A 15,801-nucleotide genomic window follows, 5' to 3' on the forward strand; every position below is an offset into this window, starting at 1 on the left:
CAGTGCCCTTGTGTTCGAGATGCTGCCCTAGTTTTTCTTCTATTAGTTTGAGTGTATCTGGTTTGATGTGGAGGTCCTTGATCCACTTGGACTTCAGCTTTGTACAGGGTGATAAGCATGGATCGATCTGCATTCTTCTACATGTTGACCTCCAGTTGAACCGGCACCATTTGCTGAAAATGCTATCTTTTTTCCATTGGATGGTTTTGGCTCCTTTGTCAAAAATCAAGTGCCCATAGGTGTGTGGGTTCATTTCTGGGTCTTCAATTCTGTTCAATTGGTCTATCTGTCTGTCTCTGTACCAATACCATGCAGTTTTTATCAGTATTGCTCTGTAATACTGCTTGAGTTCAGGGATAGTGATTCCCCCTGAAGTCCTTTTATTCTTGAGGATAGTTTTAGCTATCCTGGGTTTTTTGTTATTCCAGATGAATTTGCAAATTGTTCTGTCTAACTGTTTGAAGAAATGGATTGGTATTTTGATGGGGATTGCATTGAATCTGTAGATCGCTTTCGGTAAAATGGTCATTTTTACTATATTAATCCTACCAATCCATGAGCATGGGAGATCTTTCCATCTTCTGAGGTCTTCTTCAATTTCTTTCTTCAGAGTCTTGAAGTTCGTATTGTACAGATATTTTACTTGCTTGGTTAAAGTCACACGGAGGTACTTTATATTATTTGGGTCTATTATGAAGGGTGTCGTTTCCCTAATATCTTTCTCGGCTTGTTTCTCTTTTGTGTAGAGGAAGGCTGCTGATTTATTTGAGTTAATTTTATACCCAGCCACTTGGCTGAAGTTGTTTATCAGCTTTAGTAGTTCTCTGGTGGAACTTTTGGGATCACTTAAATATACTATCATATCATCTGCAAATAGTGATATTTTGTCTTCTTCTTTTCCGATCTGTATCCCCTTGACCTCCTTTTGTTGTCTGATTGTTCTGGCTAGAACTTCAAAAACTATATTGAATAAGTAGGGAAAGAGTGGGCAGCCTTTTCTAGTCCCTGATTTTAGTGGGATTGCTTCAAGTTTCTCTCCATTTAGTTTAATGTTAGCAACTGGTTTGCTGTATATGGCTTTTACTATGTTTAGGTATGGGCCTTGAATTCCTATTCTTTTTTTTTTTTTTTTTTTTGGTTCTTTTTTTCGGAGCTGGGGACCGAACCCAGGGCCTTGCACTTCTTGAATTCCTATTCTTTCCAGGACTTTTATCATGAAGGGGTGTTGAATTTTGTCAAATGCTTTCTCAGCATCTAATGAAATGATCATGTGGTTTTGTTCTTTCAGTTTGTTTATAATAATGGATCACGTTGATGGTTTTCCGTATATTAAACCATCCCTGCATGCCTGGGATGAAACCTACTTGATCATGGTGGATGATTGTTTTGATGTGCTCTTGGATTCGGTTTGCCAGAATTTTATTGAGTATTTTTGCATCGATATTCATAAGGGCAATTGGTCTGAAGTTCTCTTTCTTTGTTGGGTCTTTGTGTGGTTTAGGTATAAGAGTAATTGTGGCTTCATAGAAGGAATTCGGTAGTGCTCCATCTGTTTCAATTTTGTGGAATAGTTTGGATAGTATTGGTATGAGGTCTTCTATGAAGGTCTGATAGCATTCTGCACTAAACCCGTCTGGAACTGGGCTCTTTTTGGTTGGGAGACCTTTAATGACTGCTTCTATTTCCTTAGGAGTTATGGGGTTGTTTAACTGGTTTATCTGTTCCTGATTTAACTTCGGTACCTGGTATCTGTCTAGGAAATTGTCCATTTCCTGAAGATTTTCAAGTTTTGTTGAATATAGGCTTTTACAGTAAGATCTGATGATTTTTTGAATTTCCTCTGAATCTGTAGTTATGTAGTTTCATTTCTGATTTTGTTAATTTGGATACACTCTCTGTGTCCTCTAGTTAGTCTGGCTAAGGGTTTATCTATCTTGTTGATTTTCTCAAAGAACCAACTTTTGGTTCTGTTGATTCTTTCTATGGTCCCTTTTGTTTCTACTTGGTTGATTTCAGCTCTGAGTTTGATTATTTCCTGCCTTCTACTCCTCCTGGGTGTAATTGCTTCTTTTTGTTCTAGAGCTTTTAGGTGTGCTGTCAAGCTGGTGACATATGCTCTTTCCTGTTTCGTTCTGCAGGCACTAAGAGCTATGAGTTTTCCTCTTAGCACAGCTTTCATTGTGTCCCATAAGTTTGGGTACGTTGTACCTTCATTTTCATTAAATTCTAAGAAGTATTTAATTTCTATTTTTATTTTTTCCTTGACCATGTTATCATTGAGTAGAGCATTGTTCAACTTCCATGAATATGTGGGCATTCTTTCCTTGTTGTTATTGATGACCAGCTTTAGCCCGGGGTGGTCTGATAGGCTGCATGGGATTATTTCTATCTTTCTGTACCTGTTGAGGCCCGTTTTTTGACCAATTATATGGTCAATTTTGGAGAAAGTACCATGAGGAGCTGAGAAGAATGTATATCCTTTTGCTTTAGGATAGAATGTTCTATAAATATCTGTTAAGTCCATTTGGCTCATGACATCTCTTAGTCTGTTTACGTCTCTATTTAATTTCTGTTTCCATGATCTGTCCATTGATAAGAGTGGGGTGTTGAAATCTCCTACTATTATTGTGTGAGGTCCAATGTGTGTTTTGAGCTTTAGTAAGGTTTCTTTTATGTATGTAGGTGCCCTTGTTCTTTTTTTTTTTTTTTGGTTCTTTTTTTTTTTTTTTTCGGAGCTGGAGACCGAACCCAGGGCCTTGCGCTTCCTAGGCAAGCGCTCTACCACTGAGCTAAATCCCCAACCGTAGGTGCCCTTGTATTTGGGGCATAGATATTTAGGATTGACAGTTCATTTTGGTGGATTTTTCCTTTGATGAATATGAAGTGTCCTTCCTTATCTTTTTTGATGAATTTTAGTTGAAAATTTATTTTATTTGATATTAGAATGGCTACTCCAGCTCGCTTCTTCTGACCATTTGCTTGGAAAGTTGTTTTCCAGCCTTTCACTCTGAGGTAGTATCTGTCTTTGTCTGTGAGGTGTGTTTCCTGTAGGCAGCAGAATGCAGGGTCCTCGTTGCGTATCCAGTTTGTTAATCTATGTCTTTTTATTGGGGAGTTGAGGCCATTGATGTTGAGAGATATTAAGGAATAGTGATTATTGTTTCCCTTTATATTCATATTTGGATATGAGATTATGTTTGTGTGCTTTTCTTCTCTTTGTTTTGTTCCCAAGATGATTAGTTTTTGCTTCTTCTAGTGTATAGCTTGCCTCCTTATGTTGGGCTTTACCATTTATTATCCTTTGTAGTACTGGATTTGTAGAAAGATAGTGTGTAAATTTGGTTTTGTCATGGAATATCTTGGTTTCTCCATCTATGCTAATTGAGAGTTTTGCAGGATACAGTAACCTGAGCTGGCATTTGTGTTCTCTTAGGGTCTGTATGACATCTGTCCAGGATCTTCTGGCTTTCATAGTCTCTGGCGAGAAGTCTGGTGTGATTCTGATAGGTCTGCCTTTATATGTTACTTGACCTTTTTCCCTTACTGCTTTTAATATTCTTTATTTTGTGCGTTTGGTGTTTTGACTATTATGTGACAGGAGGAGTTTCTTCTCTGGTCCAATCTATTTGGAGTTCTGTAGGCTTCTTGTATGCTTATGGGTATCTCTTTCTTTAGGTTAGGGAAGTTTTCTTCTATGATTTTGTTAAGATATTTACTGGTCCTTTGAGCTGGGAGTCTTCACTCTCTTCTATACCTATTATCCTTAGGTTTGATCTTCTCATTGAGTCCTGGATTTCCTGTATGTTTTGGAGTAGCTTTTTCCACTTTACATTATCTTTGACAGTTGAGTCGATGATTTCTATGGAATCTTCAGCTCCTGAGATTCTCTCTTCCATCTCTTGTATTCTGTTGGTGATGCTTGTATCTATGGCTCCTTGTCTCTTCTTTTGGTTTTCTATCTCCAGGGTTGTTTCCATGTGTTCTTTCTTGATTGCTTCTATTTCCATTTTTAATTCCTTCAACTGTTTGATTGTGTTTTCCTTGAATTCTTTCAGGGATTTTTGTGACTCCTGTCTATGGGCTTCTACTTGTTTATTTATGTTTTCCTGGAATTCTTTCAGGCATTTTTTGCGATTCCTCTCTGTAGGCTTCTACTTGTTTATTAATGTTTTCCTGTGTTTCTCTAAGGGAGTTCTTCACGTCTTTCTTGAAGTCCTCCAGCATCCTGATGAAATATGATTTTGAAACTAGATCTTGCTTTTCTGGTGTGTTTGGATATTCCGTGTTTGCTTTGTTGGGAGAATTGGGCTCCAATGATGCCGTGTAGTCTTGGTTTCTGTTGCTTGGATTCCTGCGTTTGCCTCTCGCCATCAGATTATCTCTAGTATTACTTTGTTCTTCTATTTCTGACAGTGGCTAGACTATCCTATAAGCCTGTGTGTCAGGGGTGCTGTAGACCTGTTTTCCTGTTTTCTTTCAGCCAGTTATGGGAACAGAGTGTTCTGCTTTCAGGCGTGTAGTTTTTCCTATCTACAGTTCTTCAGCTGTTCCTGTGGGCCTGTGTCTTGAGTTCACCAGGCAGGTCGCTTGGAGCAGAAAAGTTGGTCTTACCTGTGGTCCTGAGGCTCAGGTTTGCTCGTGGGGTGTTGCTTATGAGCTCTCTGTTGGGGCAGCAACCAGGAAGATCTATGCCGCCCTTTCTGGGAGCTTCCATGCACCAGGGTTCCAGATGGCATTTGGTGTTTTCCTCTGGAATCAGTAATGTGTCCAGAGTGCAGTCTCTTCTGGTTTCCCAGGCGTGTCTGCCTCTCTGAAGGTTTAGCTCTCCCTCCCAAGGGATTTTGGGTGCAGATAACTGTTTATCAGGTCGGTCCCTTCAGGTTCTGGCGGTGTCTCAGACGCAGGGGACCCGCTTCTGCTGTGCCCTTATCCAAGGGAACCCAGAGGCCATATACAGTTTCCTCTTGGGCCAGGGATGTGGGCAGGGGTGGGCAGTGTTGGTGGTCTCTTCCACTCTGCAGTCTCAGGAGTGCCCACCTGTCCAGGCGGTGAGCTCTCTCTCCCACGGCGTTTGGGAACAGAGAGCTGCTGCTGGCAGGGATCCACGGGTTTGGGACTCCTGCTAAAAACCCCACTCCTTCTTTAAAAGGGGAACAAGAATACCCTTAGGAGGGTATAGGGAGGCAAAGTTTAGAACAGAGGCTGAAGGATCGCCCATTCAGAGCCTGCCCCACATGTGTCCCATTCATATACAGCTACCAGACTAAATAAGATGGATGAAGCAAAGAAGTGCAGGCCGACAGGAACCGGATGTAGATATCTTCTGAGAGACACAGCCAGAATACAGCAAATACATGGGCGAATGCCAGCAGCAAACCACTGAACTGAGAACAGGACCCCCGTTGAAGGAATCATAGAAAGAACTGGAAGAGCTTGAAGGGGCTTGAGACCCCAAAAGTACAACAATGTCAAGCAACCAGAGCTTCCAGGGACTAACCCACTACCTAAAGACTATACATGGACTGACCCTGGACTCTGACCTCATAGGTAGCAATGAATAGCCTAGTAAGAGCACCAGTGGAAGGGGAAGCCCTGGGTCCTACCAAGGCTGGACCCCCAGTGAATGGGATTGTTGAGGGGAGGGCGGCAATGGGGGGAGGATGGGGAGGGGAACACCCATATAGAAGGGGAGGGGGGGTTAGGGGGATGTTGTCCTGGAAACCGGGAAAGGTAATAACATTTGAAATGTAAATAAGAAATACCCAATTTGACAGGTCTTCCTGGTTGCTGCCGCTGCAGAGAGCCCCTGGGCAGCACCCCACGAGCGAACCTGAGCCTCGGGACCACAGGTAAGACCAAACTTTCTGCTGCAAGAAAGCTGCCTGGTGAGCTTGGGACACGGAAGCAGAATTTCTCTAGGAGGCACGGTCTGTGTTTACCGGAAGTCCCACACCCGCGGATCCCGGCCCGCAGCAGCTCTCTGCTCCCAGACCCGGTGAGAGAGAGACCCAACCGCCTGGTCAGGTGGGCACTCCTGAGGCTGCAGAGCGGAAGAGACCACCAACACTGCTCACCCCTGCCCACATCCCTGGCCCAAGAGGAAACTGTATAAGGCCTCTGGGCTCCCGTGGGGGAGGGCCCAGGAGCGGCAGGACTTCTGCGCCTGAGACACCGCCGCCGGAACCTGAAAGAAACAGACCGGATAAACAGTTCTCTGCACCCAAATCCCGTGGGAGGGAGAGCTAAACCTTCAGAGAGGCAGACAAGCCTGGGAAACCAGAAGAGACTGCTCCCTGCACACACATCTCGGACGCCAGAGGAAAAAGCCAAAGACCATCTGGAACCCTGGTGCACTGAAGCTCCCGGAAGGGGCGGCACAGGTCTTCCTGGTTGCTGCCGCTGCAGAGAGCCCCTGGGCAGCAACCCACGAGCGAACCTGAGCCTCGGGACCACAGGTAAGACCAAATTTTCTGCTGCAAGAAAGCTGCCTGGTGAACTCAAGACACAGGCCCACAAGAACAGCTGAAGACCTGTAAAGAGGAAAAACTACACGCCGGAAAGCAGAACACACTGTCCCCATAACTGACTGAAAGAGAGGAAAACAGGTCTACAGCACTCCTGACACACAGGCTTATAGGACAGTCTAGCCACTGTCAGAAATAGCAGAACAAAGTAACACTAGAGATAATCTGATGGCGAGAGGCAAGCGCAGGAACCCAAGCAACAGAAACCAAGACTGCATGCCATCATCGGAGACCAATTCTCCAATCAAAACAAACATGGAATATCCAAACACACCAGAAAAGCAAGATCTAGTTTCAAAATCATATTTGATCATGATGCTGGAGGACTTCAAGAAAGACATGAACACACTTAGGGAAACACAGGAAATCATTAATAAACAAGTAGAGGCCTACAGAGAGGAATGGCAAAAATCCCTGAAAGAATTCCAGGAAAACACAATCAAACAGATGAAGGAATTAAAAATGGAAATAGAAGCAATCAAGAAAGAACACATGGAAACAACCCTGGATATAGAAAACCAAAAGAAGAGACAAGGAGCTGTAGATACAAGCTTCACCAACAGAATACAAGAGATGGAAGAGAGAATCTCAGGAGCGGAAGATTCCATAGAAATCATTGACTCAACTGTCAAAGATAATGTAAAGCGGAAAAAGCTACTGGTCCAAAACATACAGGAAATCCAGGACTCAATGAGAAGATCAAACCTAAGGATAATAGGTATAGAAGAGAGTGAAGACTCCCAGCTCAAAGGACCAGTAAATATCTTCAACAAAATCATAGAAGAAAACTTCCCTAACCTAAAAAAAGAGATACCCATAGGCATACAAGAAGCCTACAGAACTCCAAATAGATTGGACCAGAAAAGAAACACCTCCCGTCACATAATTGTCAAAACACCAAACGCACAAAATAAAGAAAGAATATTAAAAGCAGTAAGGGAAAAAGGTCAAGTAACATATAAAGGGAGACCTATCAGAATCACACCAGACTTCTCGCCAGAAACTATGAAGGCCAGAAGATCCTGGACTGATGTCATACAGACCCTAAGAGAACACAAATGCCAGCCCAGGTTACTGTATCCAGCAAAACTCTCAATTAACATTGATGGAGAAACCAAGATATTCCATGACAAAACCAAATTTACACAATATCTTTCTACAAATCCAGCACTACAAAGGATAATAAATGGTAAAGCCCACCATAAGGAGGCAAGCTATACCCTAGAAGAAGCAAGAAACTAATCGTCTTGGCAACAAAACAAAGAGAATGAAAGCACACAAACATAACCTCACATCCAAATATGAATATAAAGGGAAACAATAATCACTATTCCTTAATATCTCTCAATATCAATGGCCTCAACTCCCCAATAAAAAGACATAGATTAACAAACTGGATACGCAACGAGGACCCTGCATTCTGCTGCCTACAGGAAACACACCTCAGAGACAAAGACAGACACTACCTCAGAGTGAAAGGCTGGAAAACAACTTTCCAAGCAAATGGTCAGAAGAAGCAAGCTGGAGTAGCCATTCTAATATCAAATAAAATCAATTTCCAACTAAAAGTCATCAAAAAAGATAAGGAAGGACACTTCATATTCATCAAAGGAAAAATCAACCAAGATGAACTCTCAATCCTAAATATCTATGCCCCAAATACAAGGGCACCTACATACGTAAAAGAAACCTTACTAAAGCTCAAAACACACATTGCACCTCACACAATAATAGTGGGAGACTTCAACACCCCACTCTCATCAATGGACAGATCATGGAAACAGAAATTAAACAGTGATGTCGACAGACTAAGAGAAGTCATGAGCCAAATGGACTTAACAGATATTTATAGAACATTCTATCCTAAAGCAAAAGGATATACCTTCTTCTCAGCTCCTCATGGTACTTTCTCCAAAATTGACCATATAATTGGTCAAAAAACGGGCCTCAACAGGTACAGAAAGATAGAAATAATCCCATGCGTGCTATCGGACCACCACGGCCTAAAACTGGTCTTCAATAACAATAAGGGAAGAATGCCCACATATACGTGGAAATTGAACAATGCTCTACTCAATGATAACCTGGTCAAGGAAGAAATAAAGAAAGAAATTAAAAACTTCTTAGAATTTAATGAAAATGAAGATACAACATACTCAAACTTATGGGACACAATGAAAGCTGTGCTAAGAGGAAAACTCATAGCGCTGAGTGCCTGCAGAAAGAAACAGGAAAGAGCATATGTCAGCAGCTTGACAGCACACCTAAAAGCTCTAGAACAAAAAGAAGCAAATACACCCAGGAGGAGTAGAAGGCAGGAAATAATCAAACTCAGAGCTGAAATCAACCAAGTAGAAACAAAAAGGACCATAGAAAGAATCAACAGGACCAAAAGTTGGTTCTTTGAGAAAATCAACAAGATAGATAAACCCTTAGCCAGACTAACGAGAGGACACAGAGAGTGCGTCCAAATTAACAAAATCAGAAATGAAAAGGGAGACATAACTACAGATTCAGAGGAAATTCAAAAAATCATCAGATCTTACTATAAAAACCTATATTCAACAAAATTTGAAAATCTTCAGGAAATGGACTATTTCCTAGACAGATACCAGGTATCGAAGTTAAATCAGGAACAGATAAACCAGTTAAACAACCCCATAACTCCTAAGGAAATAGAAGCAGTCATTAAAGGTCTCCCAACCAAAAAGAGCCCAGGTACAGACAGGTTTAGTGCAGAATTCTATCAAACCTTCATAGAAGACCTCATACCAATATTATCCAAACTATTCCACAAAATTGAAACAGATGGAGCCCTACCGAATTCCTTCTACGAATCTACAATTACTCTTATACCTAAACCACACAAAGACACAACAAAGAAAGAGAACTTCAGACCAATTTCCCTTATGAATATCGACGCAAAAATACTCAATAAAATTCTGGCAAACCGAATTCAAGAGCACATCAAAACAATCATCCACCATGATCAAGTAGGCTTCATCCCAGGCATGCAGGGATGGTTTAATATACGGAAAACCATCAACGTGATCCATTATATAAACAAACTGAAAGAACAGAACCACATGATCATTTCATTAGATGCTGAGAAAGCATTTGACAAAATTCAACACCCCTTCATGATAAAAGTCCTGGAAAGAATAGGAATTCAAGGCCCATACCTAAACATAGTAAAAGCCATATACAGCAAACCAGTTGCTAACATTAAACTAAATGGAGAGAAACTTGAAGCAATCCCACTAAAATCAGGGACTAGACAAGGCTGCCCACTCTCTCCCTACTTATTCAATATAGTTCTTGAAGTTCTAGCCAGAGCAATCAGACAACAAAAGGAGATCAAAGGGATACAGATCGGAAAAGAAGAGGTCAAAATATCACTATTTGCAGATGATATGATAGTATATTTAAGTGATCCCAAAAGTTCCACCAGAGAACTACTAAAGCTGATAAACAACTTCAGCAAAGTGGCTGGGTATAAAATTAACTCAAATAAATCAGTTGCCTTCCTCTATACAAAAGAGAAACAAGCCGAGAAAGAAATTAGGGAAACGACACCCTTCATAATAGACCCAAATAATATAAAGTACCTCGGTGTGACTTTAACCAAGCAAGTAAAAGATCTGTACAATAAGAACTTCAAGTCACTGAAGAAAGAAATTGAAGAAGACCTCAGAAGATGGAAAGATCTCCCATGCTCATGGATTGGCAGGATTAATATAGTAAAAATGGCCATTTTACCAAAAGCAATCTACAGATTCAATGCAATCCCCATCAAAATACCAATCCAATTCTTCAAAGAGTTAGACAGAACAATTTGCAAATTCATCTGGAATAACAAAAAACCCAGGATAGCTAAAGCTATCCTCAAGAATAAAAGGACTTCAGGGGGAATCACTATCCCTGAACTCAAGCAGTATTACAGAGCAATAGTGATAAAAACTGCATGGTATTGGTACAGAGACAGACAGATAGACCAATGGAATAGAATTGAAGACCCAGAAATGAACCCACACACCTATGGTCACTTGATTTTTGACAAAGGAGCCAAAACCATCCAATGGAAAAAAGATAGCATTTTCAGCAAATGGTGCTGGTTCAACTGGAGGGCAACATGTAGAAGAATGCAGATCGATCCATGCTTATCACCCTGTACAAAGCTTAAGTCGAAGTGGATCAAGGACCTCCACATCAAACCAGACACACTCAAACTAATAGAAGAAAAACTAGGGAAGCATCTGGAACACATGGGCACTGGAAAAAAATTTCCTGAACAAAACACCAATGGCTTATGCTCTAAGATCAAGAATTGACAAATGGGATCTCATAAAACTGCAAAGCTTCTGTAAGGCAAAGGACACTGTGGTTAGGACAAAACGGCAACCAACAGATTGGGAAAAGATCTTTACCAACCCTACAACAGATAGAGGCCTTATATCCAAAATATACAAAGAACTCAAGAAGTTAGACCGCAGGGAAACAAATAACCCTATTAAAAAATGGGGTTCAGAGCTAAACAAAGAATTCACAGCTGAGGAATGCCGAATGGCTGAGAAACACCTAAAGAAATGTTCAACATCTTTAGTCATAAGGGAAATGCAAATCAAAACAACCCTGAGATTTCACCTCACACCAGTGCGATTGGCTAAGATCAAAAACTCAGGTGACAGCAGATGCTGGCGAGGTTGTGGAGAAAGAGGAACACTCCTCCATTGTTGGTGGGATTGCAGACTGGTAAAACCATTCTGGAAATCAGTCTGGAGGTTCCTCAGAAAATTGGACATTGAACTGCCTGAGGATCCAGCTATACCTCTCTTGGGCATATACCCAAAAGATGCCTCAACATATAAAAGAGACACGTGCTCCACTATGTTCATCGCAGCCTTATTTATAATAGCCAGAAAATGGAAAGAACCCAGATGCCCTTCAACAGAGGAATGGATACAGAAAATATGGTACATCTACACAATGGAATACTACTCAGCTATCAAAAACAACGAGTTTATGAAATTCGTAGGCAAATGGTTGGAACTGGAAAATATCATCCTGAGTGAACTAACCCAATCACAGAAAGACATACATGGTATGCACTCATTGATAAGTGGCTATTAGCCCAAATGCTTGAATTACCCTAGATCCCTTGAACAAACGAAACTCAAGACGGATGATCAAAATGTGAATGCTTCACTCCTTCTTTAAATGAGGAAAAAGAATACCCTTGGCAGGGAAGGAAGAGGCAAAGATTAAAACAGAGACTGAAGGAACACCCATTCAGAGCCTGTCCCACATTTGGCCCATACATATACAGCCACCCAATTGGACAAGATGGATGAAGCAAAGAAGTGCAGACCGACAGGAGCCGGATGTAGATCGCTCCTGAGAGACACAGCCAGAATACAGCAAATACAGAGGCGAATGCCAGCAGCAAACCACTGAACCGAGAATAGGTCCCCTATTGAAGGAATCAGAGAAAGAACTGGAAGAGCTTGAAGGGGCTCGAGACCCCAAAAGTACAACAATGCCAAGCAACCAGAGCTTCCAGGGACTAAGCCACTACCTAAAGACTATACATGGACTGACCCTGGACTCTGACCCCATAGGTAGCAATGAATATCCTAGTAAGAGCACCAGTGGAAGGGGAAGCCCTGGGTCCTGCTAAGACTGAACCCCCAGTGAACTAGTCTATGGGGGGAGGGCGGCAATGGTGGGAGGGTTGGGAGGGGAACACCCATAAGGAAGGGGAGGGGGGAGGGGGATGTTTGCCCGGAAACCGGGAAAGGGAATAACACTTGAAATGTATATAAGAAATACTCAAGTTAATAAAAAAAAAAAAAAAAAAAAAAAAAAAAAAAAAAAAAAACAAAAAAAAAAAACAAAAGAAATACCCAATTTAATAAAGATGGGGAAAAATGATTCTTAAAGAAAGAAGAAAAAGACAACACAAAACAAAACACAATGTGTGTGTGGATGGATGCGTCTATTTACAGTTCTGGTCAGAACTTCGGAAAATAAACTTCTTAGTGTCTCTGCCTTACTCACTATAATGTTACCATTCATAGAAATGAATTCAGATAAAAGACAGGGAATTTGCATATGGAGGTTAAGCTGTGGCTTCAGCTACTTGAACTGAGAGATATATCTTTGTCCTAGGAGAAGAAACCCTCACAGATGTCAGGGTTCATGGGGGTATTTGCATTGGTACCATGCCAAATCATTTAGGCATCCTAATTCCCAAAACCTCCATTACAGCTCCCACCCCCTATTCCAGGAAATCCCTGTAGATTCTGGAAAAAGACTTCTTAGTCACCATCAAGGGATTAGGAACCAGTGCACTGGATCTTCAAAGAGCCACATGGTGGTTGTTAAGGAACTGGTCTTGTCATTTAATGGCTGGAGACTTGTCACCCCTGCTCAGTAAGGAAAGACAGGAAGCTTGTATTGGCTCACTTCCTGGCAAAGATATAAAAGGCAGTTAGTTCTTCACAGAGGCAGTCCCTTGATTCCACATGCTTTCACTCTTGGCCTTTTATCTCAGTCTTGCTACTTTTCCGGACTTTTATCAGACTTTACCAAGGGAAGGTGAATGTGATGTTCATTGGTGGTGTAGACAAAGAAGCAAGGGCTTTCTCTTTTGTATACTTTTTAAAGTCGGATAGGGAGAATTTGTAAATAAAATGGAGAATTCGTAAATATGCTTTCACAGTACAATCAGGGGTGTTTGGAAACTTTGTAGCCACCTGTGGTTTTGACACCATCACTGTTAATTAACCAGTAGTACAAACCTGTCTGAGTTGAGAAGAGGCGGGTGTGTCTATATGGGTATTTAACATGATGATTAAAATATATTAATGATAAGTTTCACTTCTCTAGCACCACACATCTTAGGATCTTCTTTAAAAGTGCTTTCACAGGCTTTAATTATGAAGAAGTAAACCCAGCCTATTTTATAAAACAAGAAAATGAAATGCCAAGAGAAGAAGCTTGAAGGATATTGGGTGGGGGGGTTCTGGCTGACTGGAGCTGCCTTCTCCAGCTGACTGATCTGCAGTGGGCTGAAACTTTCCCTTCCACCAGGAAGAATACAAATTTACTAAGGCCTTGACACCTGAGACATCCAAGAAACACCCCCACCCCCCACCCCCACCCCATCCCCCACCCTCCACCCCCCACTATTGAGTGGGGATGTGACTCAGTGGTAGTGTACCAGCCTAGCATACAGGCCCTGGCTTTCCATTCTGACCATGTCAAAGAAAAATAAAGCTTATTTTAAGTTACCCCTACTAGAATCAAAACAAAACCAAAAAACCAAAACAACCTCCCAAGTGAAAATAAAAACAAACAAATTTTAAAAAAATCAAAACCCAAACCACCCAAACAAACAACCAAACAACAACAACAACAAAAAAAAATAGTCAGGAAAGGAAAGCGTAGGGAATCAAATGGGCCATAAAACTCGGTCATTCTGAATCTCATTTTCCTCTTTAATAGTTTTCCACTGTAGGTTATGTATGGCACTCTTATAGCTCAAAATGGACAATCAGATTGCTTACTTTCCTTCCATTTTCAGATGAAGAAATCTGAGTAGGATGCCTGGAGGAAAATGCAGAGAAAACCAGAAAAGACTCTTTGCATCAGCTGTATCTGAAAAGGCTTGAGTGAGGACCATGTATCTTTGAAGCTTTAGGAAGAATTAGCAGTACACTGGAAGGCAGTGAAAACCCTCATCATCTGCCACTTCCCAAAGCTACCAGCTTTCTACTACCCCTTTGTCTCCTCTGCCCCACCACTTGTTTAGCTTGGCTAAAGTCAAATCCAGTATGCAATCTCATTTCACACTAGACATTTCTGTTTTTCCCCTAGTGAGTAAAGACTTTAAAAACAGAAGCTTAAGACCTTTATCATGGCCAACAGGAAACGAGTTCTCTAATGCTATCTGACACCCAGTCTATTTTGTTTTTGTTTCAGGCAACGATTGTTCTCCAATTGCATTACTTGATATTTCTTATGTCCTTTTGTTTTCCCTCCCTCCCTTCCTTCTTTCCTTCCTCCCTTTCTTTCTTTGTTTAGAAGTCTCTTTTTCTTTCACTCTCTCCCCATTCTATCAACTTGGTGGGAAAAAAAGGATCTTATCCCACACAGAGCTTTCCAGTCTATATTTAGCTGACTATGCATTTGTCTGGTGTTTTCCAACGAGTTTCCTCCATCTGTCACGTTTCCTTAAACAGTGGGTAGGTCTTTGTGATCTTTCCGCTTTGTTTTCAGTTTGGTGTAACATTGGCACCAGAGCTGGCCGATCTCTGTTTTGTTTTTTGTTTTATTTTGTTTTGTTTTTTTGCTGTTGGGGACTAGACCTGGAGCCTTGCACATGCTACACACTAACTTTAGAAGCTTTTGATTTTGATCCTAAGACCTTTAACAAGGTCTTTGTTAAATGAGTCAGGCTGAATTTAAACTCAACCCACTCACTCAGTAGTAAGCCTTTGATTTTGTAATCTCCCTGCCTTACCCCCTGAGTAGCTAAGGTTCTAGGCCTGTGCCACCAGGCCCTGGAGCTGTACGATTTAACTGCATCACATCATAGAGGAGGAGGTGTAGAATGTTCTGGTTCTGACATTTGGAAGCATACTTAGATGAAATATTAGAATCCATGATATTATTGCAATATAACGTCGTTTCCCATTCCACTGCTTTTGTTTGTATGAGCTGTGATTTTTTTAAAGTGGTAGAAATCCAGCTCAGAGGCTCAAACACGCTAGGCAAGGGCTTCACCGTAGAGCCATGTTCTAAGCCCACTGTGAATTTTTTTCTTCATTAATTTATTTATTCACTTTACATCCCAATATCTGCCCCTTTCCTCCCAGTCCCTCTCCCCCATTGCCTCCCCCATTCTCTCTCCTCTTCTTGTCTGAGGAGAGCCCCCTACCCCCATCACCCCAACCCTGGAACATCAAGTCGCTGCAGGACTAGGTGCATCCTTTCCCACTGACACCAGTTTTTCCATCTCCAGGACTCCCTCAGTTTGTATTTTCTTTATTGCTTCTATTTCCACTTTCAGGTCTTGCACAGTTTTACTCATTTCCTTCATCTGTTTAATTGTATTTTCCTGTATATCTTTAAGGGATTTATTAGTTTCCTTTTTAAAGGCCTCTATGTGTTTGGTGGTATTTTCCTGAATTTCTCTAAGAGATTTATATGTTTCCTCTTTAAAGGCATCAATCATCTTTATAAGGTGACTTGAAAGGTCATTTTCTTGTGCTTT

Source organism: Rattus norvegicus, chromosome X, assembly GCF_021556685.1.
Source record: "Rattus norvegicus strain SHRSP/BbbUtx chromosome X, alternate assembly SHRSP_T2T, whole genome shotgun sequence".
NCBI lineage: Eukaryota > Metazoa > Chordata > Mammalia > Rodentia > Muridae > Rattus > Rattus norvegicus.